The 12,471-nt window shown below is 44.5% G+C and overlaps 1 long non-coding RNA gene across 1 annotated transcript in view; it reads right to left on the bottom strand.

The window, feature by feature from the left end:
* Positions 1–2,847, bottom strand: part of LOC109290659 — a 21,960-nt gene extending 19,113 nt beyond the window's left edge. The window contains exon 1 of the long non-coding RNA XR_002095648.1: positions 2,674–2,847. This is a non-coding gene — a long non-coding RNA (uncharacterized LOC109290659). The remainder of the gene's footprint in view (positions 1–2,673) is intronic.
* Positions 2,848–12,471: the final 9,624 nt, after the last annotated feature.

Here is a 12,471-nt window from a genome sequence, read left to right as displayed (position 1 = left end):
CCTTTTTTTTTTTTTTTTTACATGGTAGTGTCTTTCTGTTTCCAATTTTAAACACCATAATTTATGCAAGATTTTATGCCAACTTCATATCCATATTTTATGTACTACTATGTATCCATTCTTTTTGCTCATTGCTATGTTAATGTCTTCCAAATTTAACCAATGTAACCCAAAAACTTTTTCTGAACCCAGTCACTGTTGTTTGGCTCACAAATTCGTTCCTATTGGAGATTCCTAGATCACTAGGAATAGGCAAGCAATAGGACATGCTCTTAATAAACAACAAAGCAAAGCCACCATTTCTTAAGGAACAGCAAAGAGAGAGAGAAGGAACTGCAAAGAAAGTAATACGTACCAATAGGCAGGCTCTTAACTATTTAATTAATACAACTGCTCTGTCTCTTAGGTCATCCCTTTACAGCCAATTCCAATTACACAATATTACTGACTCTTTAGCTTCTAAATAAATAATATTAATGAATGGTAATCCTGGGTAGATGCAACTAAATGGGAATGGAAAGTTCCATTGCTCTATTTATAAACACTTAAGTTCAATCTGTTCCACGCAATTAAAGTCACAAACTTTACTCTGAAATTATGTAAACTTCTAAGAAGAAACAGCTCATGGCTCATGCTGGCATCATCCTAGCCAGATGAGGGGTTCCAAGAGATCTTTTAGAAAATGTATGCCTTGGGCTGACACTGTTAATTTGTTCTTTTTCAAGTATGTTTCCCACCTTTGTGGTGCAGGAGGTCAGGTGGATAACTGCAAAGGGCTGCAAAACATCTGTGCACGTGAACATCCATTTGTGACAGGCGAGTGCCCATGCCAAAATCCCTCCTGCTTTTTGAGTAATCTGCTATAGACTCACTCTTTCTCCTGTCATGGGAGGGATGTGCAGAATAGGCTTGCAGGTCCCAGTGCGTATTTCACATCTTTTGGCATTAGGGCTATGGCTGTGTTGCAGAAGAGGTGTGGTCATTCCAGATCTCCGATTACCTGCTTATTCTGGATTAATTTAAAAGCCTGAAACTCGATCAAAATACTTAAGCATGTACTCTGAAGGCCTTCAGGGCAGAGTTAGTTTGGGTGACTAGTCTGAACACCTGGGATACCTAGCTTGGGTGTGAGCAGCCACACTGAAAAGTCTTGCCTGCGTCCACACTGGTGCTGCACTCATTTGTGCTGGATCTTGGAGGCGCACCTCCTGTGGTTCTGTGCTGCAGTCACCGATTCTCTCAGTGAATTGAGAGAAAACATATTTATTCTTCTGAGTAGATGGAAGAAAGTGAAGTAAGGCATTGGATGAGTATCTGTAGTGGAGTAATCTGGCCTGCACCTTTGCTGTAAAGTGTTTGAGTTACTAACCCGTGTGGAACAGCTGTTCTATTTGAAGGCTGGTTCTTCTAACAGTTGCTTGGGGCTAAAAGTTCTTTGCAAAGAAAGCACTCTGTAATGTTTTTCCTTATCAAACTGCTATTAGTAAAAGAGGAGGATGCAGAAGGGATCTAACAGTCCAACTGCACCCCCCACCACCCCTCCCAGCCAGGGAGATTTTTTTTAAGTCCCTGAAGCAGGAAAGAATCTCTCCTTCCCCTCTGTGCTCAGTGGCATGTCCTCTCTCCTCCTGTTTCCTCCCTTGTGCCTGCTGCTGACACTGTCTTGACCAACCCGACTCCAGAGCCACTCCTGGCCCACTCCAGCCAGGCTGCGTGGGAAGCTGGGGACAGCAGCAGTGGTGGGTTCTCCTTCCCAGCCCAGTTCCCCTGACTGTTCCCTCTTAACCTAGGAGCAGGCCCAGGGAAGGGGAACATATTCACTGCTGCTGGTGCTCCCCAGCTGAACTTGGCCTCCATACAGCCCGACTGGAGCAGTGCTGGAGCAGCTCTGGACCTTCCCCTCCAGGTCACCAGGGACAGCTGGGGGAGGGGTTTCATAGTTGGTCGGGTCGGAAGGGACCTGAGCAGATCATCAAGTCCGACCCCCTGCAATGGCAGGAAAGAGTACTGGTGTCAAACGACCCCAGCAAGGTGATTGCCTAGCCTTGTCTTAAAGACCCCCAGGGTAGGAGCCAGCACCACTTTGCTTGGAAGTTGGTTCCAGATCCTAGCCGCCTTGACCGTGAAGTAGCGCCTCCTCATGTCTAGTCTGAATCTACCCTCTGCCAGCTTGTGACTGTTATTTCTAGTCACTCCTGGCAGTGCTCGGGGGAACAGGGACTCCCCCAATGCCTGCTGGTCCCCTCGGACTAGTTTGCAACAGGCCACTAGATCCCCCCTCAGCCTTCTCTTGTGGAGGCTGAACAGGTTCAGGTCCTGTAGCCTCTCCTTGTAGGCTGTGCTACTGAGCACGGAGGGGGACGGATTGGGTGTTATAATGGGGGGGTGGACGCGAGTCAGGATTTTTATGCAATTCAGATTATGTCTACACAAGACATTTACTGCAGAGTTGCCTAATTAGCTCTGCAGTAAATCTCTCAGCATCTACCCTTGCAGTGCTATCAGGACAGAGTAAACTAATTAACTCTGCCATAGGTTAGTGCTTGTAAATACTCTTCATTTACTAATTACTTCTGCCTCAGCAGTGCATGTGTAGATGCTGACGGGGCTGGATGGGGCATGAGGGTGCTTCAGTGCAAGGGCTGCTTGCCCACTAGTGCTGCACTGTAGCACCCTCATGCCCCAGCCAGCCCCTCCGCAGCATGTTGGGCTGGGTCGAATCAGTCCCAGGCTGGCACGCTGACCCCCTAGGTCCCCTGCTAGCCAGGGCTGCTCCAACCTGGCTCAACATGCTGTGGTCCAGGGTGCATGCATAAACACAGTACCCAGAAGTAATAATCTCCAACACAATATGTGCTTGAGTTTATTGCTACATATTAATATGTAGATGTAAAAAAAGTCTCTGGCTGCTGCTCCTGTGATGTGGTCTGTCAGTCCCAATGGAGAGGGAGGCTGAGGTACGTGTGGATGAAGTCACCCTTGCAGCGCTGGTCAGTGATCCCACACCCCTCTTTACAAAACCCCAGACCTGCCTATGTTGTCAATATGTACAGTGAGCAACTGGCTTGTTCAACATCCTCGCATCAGCTTACACCCTTGTATTCAGTATATCTTCTTTTTAGCTTCCTCCCTCAGGTCTCCAACCGTCATTCGCATTGTGCCATTTCTCTCTCTCTCTCGTGTACTTGAACAGCTTCCTGAAAGCAAGATCTGTTACTAACTTTGTTTTGATGACATACGGTATTTTTCAGACATGGATCTTGAAGTATTTCGTACAGGAGGGTTATTACTGAACCCAGAAAAAGAGAGATAAATTGACTCTCTACAAACAAAAGCAGGCCAGTGCCAGGAAAAGCAACTACCGTATCCTCTTTCAAGTTCCTCTCTTTTGTAATGCATACTACATGTACAATTTAACACTATCTAAGCAAGTGGAGAGGTGCTATCACTACTGCTAGCCAGCTAAGCTTTGACATACTCTCTGGGGTGAAGTTACACATTGCACCTAGACTAGGGGTAGCCAGCCCACGGCTCCGGAGCCACATGCAGCTCTTCAGAAGTTAACATGCATCTCCTTGAAACTTTGCACAAGCGCACCGTGACCAGAGTCCAAATGGAAAAGCCGCATGTGGCTCCGGAGCCCAGGTTGGCCCCCCCAACCTAGACCACAGAAATCTGTGGAATATTAAAGCAGTGTTCAAGTTAGAACGTGCCGTGAGTAGTCATATGCTAAGGGTTAATACCATTTCTTGACTGAATACTAGAGGGCTGGTGAGCAGGGACATGGCTGGGAGACAGGACACCTGGGCTCTATCCCTACTCTTAGAGTGCAGGGGCTGGGAACAGTACAGCCTGTGATGCTGAAGGACTGCAAATTGTTTGTTTTATTTCTGTAAAGCATATTGAAATTTCCCTAACATGAGCAAGGGCACAGCCTAGAGTTAACCCTTGCTTGAAATGGTGTGACTTTGAAATGCTCGGAGGGTACTTAGCATAAGCTGCCAAGCTTTAACATGTGCATGCTTGCATTTTAAGTGCCCACAGCCCAGCTTAAGTATAACTTCACCCTTTTATATAATGGTTAACTACTCTTAATCCCACTTCAGCTTGTTCATTTGTCTCTGGCCCGCTCATTAAGTCTGGTTTAGATTGTAAGATCCGAGACAGGAAGTGTCTGCTGTATGTCTGGCACCTACCTGAACATGGTCCAATCTACTTAGGAAACGGAGGGGATGTTATCGCAACAACAGGAACGGAACTTGGGCTCCCAAAACCTAATTCATGTGGTCCTCCCCATTAGCAGAGCACTTTGTGCTAGAATACAACAGAGTCGTATGAGAGAAGAGGTGAAAGTTGCATAATTGAATCACTAAAATCCTGACTCAAGAAACTGAACACACAGAAAACAATTCAGTGCTGACAGGGGAACAGTCTACAAGGAACTTATTAGTATATTTGTCTGTAACTTCTATGATTGTGTAAGAACAATAGTTTCCCTGGACATAAAACAAAAAAGCAACAAAAGGCTGAAAGCAAAAAAAAAAAAGAAACATCGAGCCTTCACGTGTGTGTGTCAGCTGAAGTCAAGCACACAGTTTAGCATTCTTCTTGCTATTCAGATGACGATTGATACTCAACCTTCACCAACATGTCGTCATTTCTGGTTGGTAAATCATGGCCCTGTTAGTCAAATTTGTCACCCCCTAATATTACTAGCAAGGGTGACCTTGTTTGGGAGTACTTGATGTCCCTGATAGCATAGGTCCACACCACTCCTATTTAGGCTTACTGCTTCTCATTCCCTGGTTATCATGGGGCAAAGATAACTGGAGGAGCCTTGCTCATTAAATTACTGCACTGTGTTTTTAATTAAACAAAGCTGGAGTGAAAGCAGCGTAAACAACACATGACTGAACTTGAAGAAACAAAAGCCAATTTCTTTAAAACAAAAGAGCACTGATGAAATGTTATGAGCATGATTGGAATCTGAAGTCCACAGGCTATAATAGAAAACAGCTTTGGGGGGGGGGTTTATGCATGGTGAAGTAGAAAAACATTATTCTTTCATATTAGTTTGCCATAAGAGAGATGAGATGTGAAGCCCCTTCTTTGGGAGAAAACCCCAGGCTTACATATAGTTCAAAGACATCCCACCGAGTAGAGTACATAAAAGGGCCAAAGCTCGTGTATCAGCGGAAGTATAAATGAGTTCACTGATGTAACTGAGAGCACAATTTGGATGATGTGGTTGAAAGAGTCGAAGCTGATGCTGAACCACATGCAAATATTCAGTTTAAAAGTTTCCTGTAAGCATAAGTGCAAAGGCCCGGCACATGCCTATGGTCTGCAATTCATGCAGGGCCATTGTAGTGATATGAAAGGCTGCATGTAGCCAAACCACAGTGATTCTGTGACACAGAAGTGGGTGGCCACAGAATAAGTGCACAGAAAAAAACTGGCGTCTCCTGCATGCCGTGAGGCTGATCTTCCCAGAGCTCCTTGTGGAAGGGTTCTTGGACTAAGACAGTAGTCTTCTGGAAGGTTTGTGGGGGCTATTTCCACCCAAAGGGAACGAGAAAGCAGAGAGGGGCTTGACAGTATCCTTGCATCATGTTCATGTGTCCAACAGAGAAGTCTATTGTCTGAGTGCCCAAAGCAAAACTCATTTATTATTTACGCAGCAGTTTAATGAAGGGGGGAGGGTTAGGGTATTAATCCATGTGTGTAAAAATAGCAGCAGCTGCACTGCTGGCCCAGTCATTGCTGCATGGCTGGCAACACAGCCACTGACACTGCCCTATGTGCCACTGCCACCCAGGCACTCAATCCTCTGCTTTTACACAGCAAGATCTTAGGAGCCTGACATCCAGCTTTTCTGCTGCAGCACAACATGTTCAGCCAGCAAATAGCATAGGTGCTAATATGGTCTGGAACAAAGTTCATTGACTAATAGAGAGAGAGACAGCCAACTGCATTGAAGGTGCCTGTAAAAAGACTCAGGCAGCAGGAATCTCGACTCAGCCCTACTTCATTGAACTCTTCAATCCAAATCTTGTCTCTCAAAAAAATCATGTGCAACAAATATAGCTGTTTTCATCTTTTGAACTTAACCTGCCATATGAAGCTGAGGAAACCGTACCTTGCCTAGATGGTCTTTTATTTTAACAGGCCCATTAGCACAGCATGTTGTGGTATCCAGGGGGGAAAGAGTTGTGATCACTAACACCCCACTAAGATTGTGGACTTAGCTGCTTGACAGTTCAGTGGGTGGGAAACTGGCTGCATGAAAGGACCCAGAGAGTTCTCATGAACAGATCCATGTCATCCTGGCATGAAGTGGCCAGTAGTGTCCCTTAGGGGTCCATGCCTGGACCGGTGCTTTACATCTTTATCGATGATTTGGATGGGGGAGTGAAAAGCTCGCTGGCCAAGTTTGCGGACAACGCCAAGTTGAGGGGCAGTGTGGTCACGTCAGAAGATAGGTTGCAGATACAGGCAGACCTGGACAGGCTCGAGAGTTGGGCAGACTGGAACCAGATGAAGTTTAACACTCCCAAGTGTAAGGTGCTCCATCTGGGGGCAAACAACCCTCAACATACATACAGGCTTGGTAGTGACAGCTTGACTTGCACCACGGCTGAGAAGAACCTAGGGGTAACGATTGATCATTGCATAAATAAGAGCCGTCAGTGCAACATGGTGGCCAGCAGGGCAAACAACACCCTGGCATGCATCAACTGATGCATCTCACGTATAACTAAGGAAGCGATACTCCTGCTGTACTCGGCCCTGGTGAGACCGCAGTTGGAGTATTGCGTCCAGTTCTGGGCACCGCACTTCAATAAAGACATGGAAACACTTGAGAGGGTCCAAGAAAGATCCACGCGTATGATCAGGGACTTGCAAGGCAAGCCACACAAGAAAAGGTGACCTGGGCCTCTTTAGCCTAAAGAAGAGAAGGTTGAGAGGGGACTTGATAGCAGCTTACTGCTATACCAGAGGAGTGGGTGAACAACTGTTCCCTAGGGCACCCCCACGGAAGACCAGGACCAATGGATACAAACTCCTGGAAGGCCACTTCAGGCTTAATACCAGGGAAAACTCCTTCACAGTCAGGGTGTCCAGACTGTGGAATAAACTCCGTCACCTACCCTGGAGGTTTTCAAGAGGAGCCTGGACAGTCACCTCACTGGGGACACCTAACCCCAGTTGTCTTCCTGCCTAGATCGGGGGGGCTGGACCCAATGTCTGCAAGGTCTCTTCCAGCCCCTAACGATCTATGAATCTATGAAAACCCAAGTACTTCCAGTATTCCTTGCACTAAAACACGGCACTCTTCGGGATTTATGGACCTGAATAGTCTATAGGGCATAGAGGGCTAAACCCATATCACATTGGGTCAACTGAAAGATTCCCATTGACTTCAATGGTAGTTGAATCAGTTTCTGTATTATCTCCAGATCAGAGGATCAGAAGCCCAAGTATGAGCTGGAAATTACAGGCAAACAGCTTGTTATAATTCTGCCTGCAGATACTTCCCAGCATTAGAGTCTGTGTTTAATGAAAGGGCTCACGAAGAAAGGAACAGAGATGGATACTGCTGTTCCTATTTCTAAGTATGTGGAAGGTTCATAGGGACTATAGGAGGTGTGGCCACTTGAGTATCTACATGATTACATACGTTCTGGCAGGACATCAAAAGGGATATTTATATGAATTGTCTTTATAATTTTCCTAACGTGGCTTTATGTTCTTAGGAAAAAGTAGCATTTGGGACAAATAGTAACATACTATTGCCTCCTCCCTCCTAACCAGTTAAGATAAAACTTTATTATTGAAACCATAATAGACATGCTGGGAAAGTACACCTTTAAAACACTCAGAAGGTCAAGGGAATTAAGATACTTGGTAGAGAAAGCAAAGCTTTAATACCCATAAGGTCAAGGACATTGGAGACGCACACACACAAGCTCAGGACACTTGAGATTTAGTTGTTCTAAGCCACCCTTTAGATGGTATTGCAAAATGGTGCCAGCCTCATAGAAAATTCAAGAGTGAGTTTCACTGCTTTTTCCCTAGTGAGACCTAGTGATAAATTATTTTCAGACACTTTAAATGTAATTTAAAGCATACCACTCATAACAAACAAAATATTATTGTTTATGAATGTTTAATACAATTATTATGGGAAAATCCATCTTTGTTCAAATGTTAAGAAGGAAAGATTGTTCCAATCTTTGGAACAATAATACCTGCCAAGTTATTCACATTAGGTCAGGAAATTACAATAAGTATATATATTTATAACCCAGCACTACTTTCAAGAAAACATTATTAAACTAAAATATCTCCTTTAAGAAAAGTCAGATACTTACCATCATTTTTTTATTAAACACTTAAATAATTAAAATTCAATTACAAAAAGGAACTGAAACATGGTTTTTATATATTGGCTGGAACTCAGTAAAAGCTGGAAGTAAAAAAAAGAACACATGCAAAGAAATTAGAGCTTAATAAATTCCATACCACTCAGTATATTTCTGAGATATGGGCATTTAAGATATCTTGCACTTCATTTTCAGGAAACATTTTTAAATCACTGGCAGAACAGCAATTCCATCAGAAACCAAAGAATTCCAAAACTCGAGTCCAACTTGACTTGTAGCCCTCCTACCGGCTACCTACCCTGGGGCACCTATTGAAGGGAAAGCTGTCTGGTGCCTATGTTGCTTCATAACTAGATGGGGTATGAGTGAAGACTGAGCTCCACCACCCCACCTTCCAGCCAACACAGCTGAATGTAGGTCCTTCCTTGCTGCTGTCCTTGCATGATGAAGGGACTATGGCTCTCTCTGGGCTGTAGATAAAGAATGGAGTCTGACTCCTAATCTGATAGGACTGATCTTAACTTCATTACAGTATTACTAATGTAAAAGTTGTGTATAATTTGATCCATGAGTGTGTGTACATTAACAGGTCTTAAAGAAAAGGAAAAACTGGAGCTATGGATACTGTACAGACAAGAGCGAAAAGTTAGCTACTTTTCTCTCCTCCACTCTTACATCACTGCAAAAAGTTCTCAAATGTAATGGATTTAAGGAGCTGTGGGCAAGCAAAGGGTTTTAAGAAGCAGATTCTGACTCCAATGTACATCAAACACTTCTGAAAAGTTTTGACATTCACACTGTTCAAAGGAGTAAGAAAAAAACCTGAACTTTAGCATACATTTCTGTTCAAAGCAGCTAGTCAGAAAGAAATTGGAAACATGGAAAGATTTTTTTTTTTTTTTTAATCTGAGGGCCAGTATTATCAGTCATATTGCTGATACATATGGAGGAACATGTCATACCAAATCAGGCTAGTGACCCCTCCACTCTAGCACTTTATCTTTGACAGTTACTAAACTCAATGTTTTAAAAGCAGGGGATAAAATTCACAAAAGGAATAGGCAATTTCTTCCTAAGCCCAACCAAGAAGTAGTTGGTTTAGCCAGTGACACATGAGGTTTCCTATGCTATGTATTTTTGTCCTATCTGTTACTAAGAGAAATCCTTAAGCTAGGCGCTATCTAATCAGTCACTGGGCTGGACTGTAGCTCACTACAGTGATATAAATTAGAGCCCAAAGCTAACCCTTTTTGTTCTGAATCCTTTCTGCAGCACAACCCTCCCTCCCACAAATGCAGGGGTACGGAAATTCACTGCACCCAGTGTATGACCACAAGACTAATTTTAGGCAGTATGATCAGAGATTGGGAGCAGCATGTACAAATGTTCACTGGTACTAGCTGTGCTGGGACCCCAGTGCAAGGAAATCAGGGTGGGGGCGGAGGGGACAAAGGACAGGTCTGCAGGGGGAGTTGTCCATCTGGGCGTGCAGGGATCTGGGGGCTAAAAGTAGCCTGGTCAGGATGGGGAAGGAAGACTGCAGCCCCAGGTCTGGGGCGAGCGGCTGGGCTCTGGATGTGTGCAGTAGGGTTGTGCAAAGCTTTGGTCCCTGATTCAATTTGGTGGAGATTCAGCCCAATTCAGTGGCCAGGGGGCATGCAGGGCCCCCCCCCACACACACACATACCTCCCCCCAGCTCGGCAACTGGTTCTTCCTGGGGCTGGGGGCACACCTGGGGTCCCTACACAGCCAGTTGCCCAGCAGACTCGGAACTGGACCGGAAGTACTTCTGATCCCCTTCTGAGTTTGCCACTGAGCACATGGGGGGGGGTCCCCCTGTGCTCCTGTGGGATGCTCCATGCACCCCAGCATTGCAGAGTTCACAAGCAAAACTGGTACCTTGAGGTATGTAGAAAAAACGTTTAAAGCTGTGTCTATGTCCAAATCAGCATTGAATCTTCAGATTTGGATTCGGCTGAATCAAATCTGGGGCAGTGATCCAAATCAATTAATTGAATTACTGTGTGCGATTCGGGCCGAATCCTAATCCGAATGGAAAGGACCCACTTTGCACACCCCTGGTGTGCAAATGTTCAACAGATCAGGCCAGCCTGTTCCTGATCTAAGTTAGTTCAGCTAGTCAGTTTATGAACTAACTCAGGTTGGGCCTGCCCATGTTGGCCTGATTAAACCCCCACATATGCGTGTATGTGCAGATGTTATATTTAGACCAACCGAATCAAAGTCCACATGTACTGACATACACCTAGATAAATTATCACTGGTTGTAGGAATCGCTTTCTTGTACCTTCCCCGTCACATTCTTGTATGCAATGAAACCAGAAGTCCTTGTCTAGGTAGACAAATCTTCATTCTCTCTTCTTAGGTCCCAATTGACCAAAAAATGTGCAGGCCACAAAGAGGTTCAAGCATGGACATAGCAGTCTGGCAACATCCTATCGAGTGCAAAAAGGGGCCATAAAAGGCTGTGAAGTGGAAGTCAGGTCATTGTTCTAGTGGAGCACAAAGTCCATGACTGTTAATGGGATTTTAACCCTAGGCTTTCGGGAGCAGGGCAGGGTGGAAAGGGGGGCAGGGGAAAATAGCAAAGCACTAACTTTGTCTATAAGGTAAACCAAAGAAAATGGCTGAATTACCTTCTCTGAATTAATACTGTGTTGACATCCCAAACAGTCCTGCATTACTCAGAAACAATCCTTGACATCCCCTGCCCTCCCCCCACAACTTTTTTTTCTCTTTTAAATAAAGCATTTGCTCTAGGCTTTGATGTCTTCATGCACACATTGACTAACAATAACACCCTTTTTTTAAACAACCTGGAGACGGGCAGGTCATTTCTCAGTCCCCCAGACCATTCCCAAATAAACTGCTTCATTTTTACAAGCGCTTTAATAACCCAGAGAAATAGCATGGTCTTTATTTGTAATGTGATTATAGAGTCAATCTCCCCTTTCTTAGTCTTCTCTTCATAGTCCTAAATAATCATTCGGCTCAGAAGGTACCTTTCTCCTCGAGAGGCTTTTTTTTTTGTTTCAACACTAGAAAGACAGACATTAGACCCAAAGAGAAAATGACCTCATTTGAAAAAAGTATTACTGCACTGTTAAAGAACCTCAGTAAAGAAGATTAAAGCTCCAATGTAGGCATTAAAGAAAGAAAATTCTCATCTCAGCAGATAAGCACTACAGTTTTCCATGTGGCTTCTGCAGTGGGGCAGCAACAGGGAGACAATAATTTTGGCTCCATGTGCCGCCACGACTTCAGAGTTCATGTATTGTACGTCCCACACCTGAACAGACGCATTCTCCCCCGCAATTCATGCACTGGCACCTTGAAACCTCATAACACCTTTTCAAGTAGTTTAAAGTACCTTCTTATTTACCTGTCCCTAAAAAACGAATGAGTGAATTGCTCCCCCTTCACTCCGGGGAAAACAGGAAAATATTTAATTCTATTTCATGGGGCAGCCACATGACCAGCCAGCTAGCTACACTTGCTGGTAAGTAAGAAGGTGGGAGAAATCATGGCTACTTTCCACCCTCCTGCCTAGAAAGTAGACAATATCAGGAGAGTAAACGCTGCAATTTCCCCCTCAGAAACAGAACTGCAGTCTGAAGAGTGGAGTAAAAAGGACTGCCGCTCTTCCTTAGTACCTACATGGTCAAGGCAGGGAGTATGCAGCCTAGAATAAGGATAAAGAAGAACTGCATGGAAAATCATAGCTCACCAGGCAATACATTTACATTGGAGCACCTTATGAGAACAACAAAGGCCTTATTTGTCATATTGGATTGGAACTATATCAGTGGAAACAAAAATAACGGCAGAGCACAGTGCTGTATACCTTAGCTTCTTGAAGAATTTTACACTGGAAACTTATTTGATTAAAGAGGTAGTTGTGCTTTTTATTGCTCTTGAATCTCTGGGCATTCTTCTACTGCATCTTGATATCACTCAGGCAATTGTGAACAACCCCACAAACATCTGGAAGCCTCACTGGCATTTTCTGCAGCCATGTAACAAGGCTGTCTGAAAGAAATCTATTATTGACCAGCTCTCTAA

Source organism: Gavialis gangeticus, unplaced genomic scaffold, assembly GCF_001723915.1.
Source record: "Gavialis gangeticus isolate Ggan-Ray unplaced genomic scaffold, GavGan_comp1, whole genome shotgun sequence".
NCBI lineage: Eukaryota > Metazoa > Chordata > Crocodylia > Gavialidae > Gavialis > Gavialis gangeticus.
This window is presented reverse-complemented; position numbering and strand designations above follow the sequence as displayed.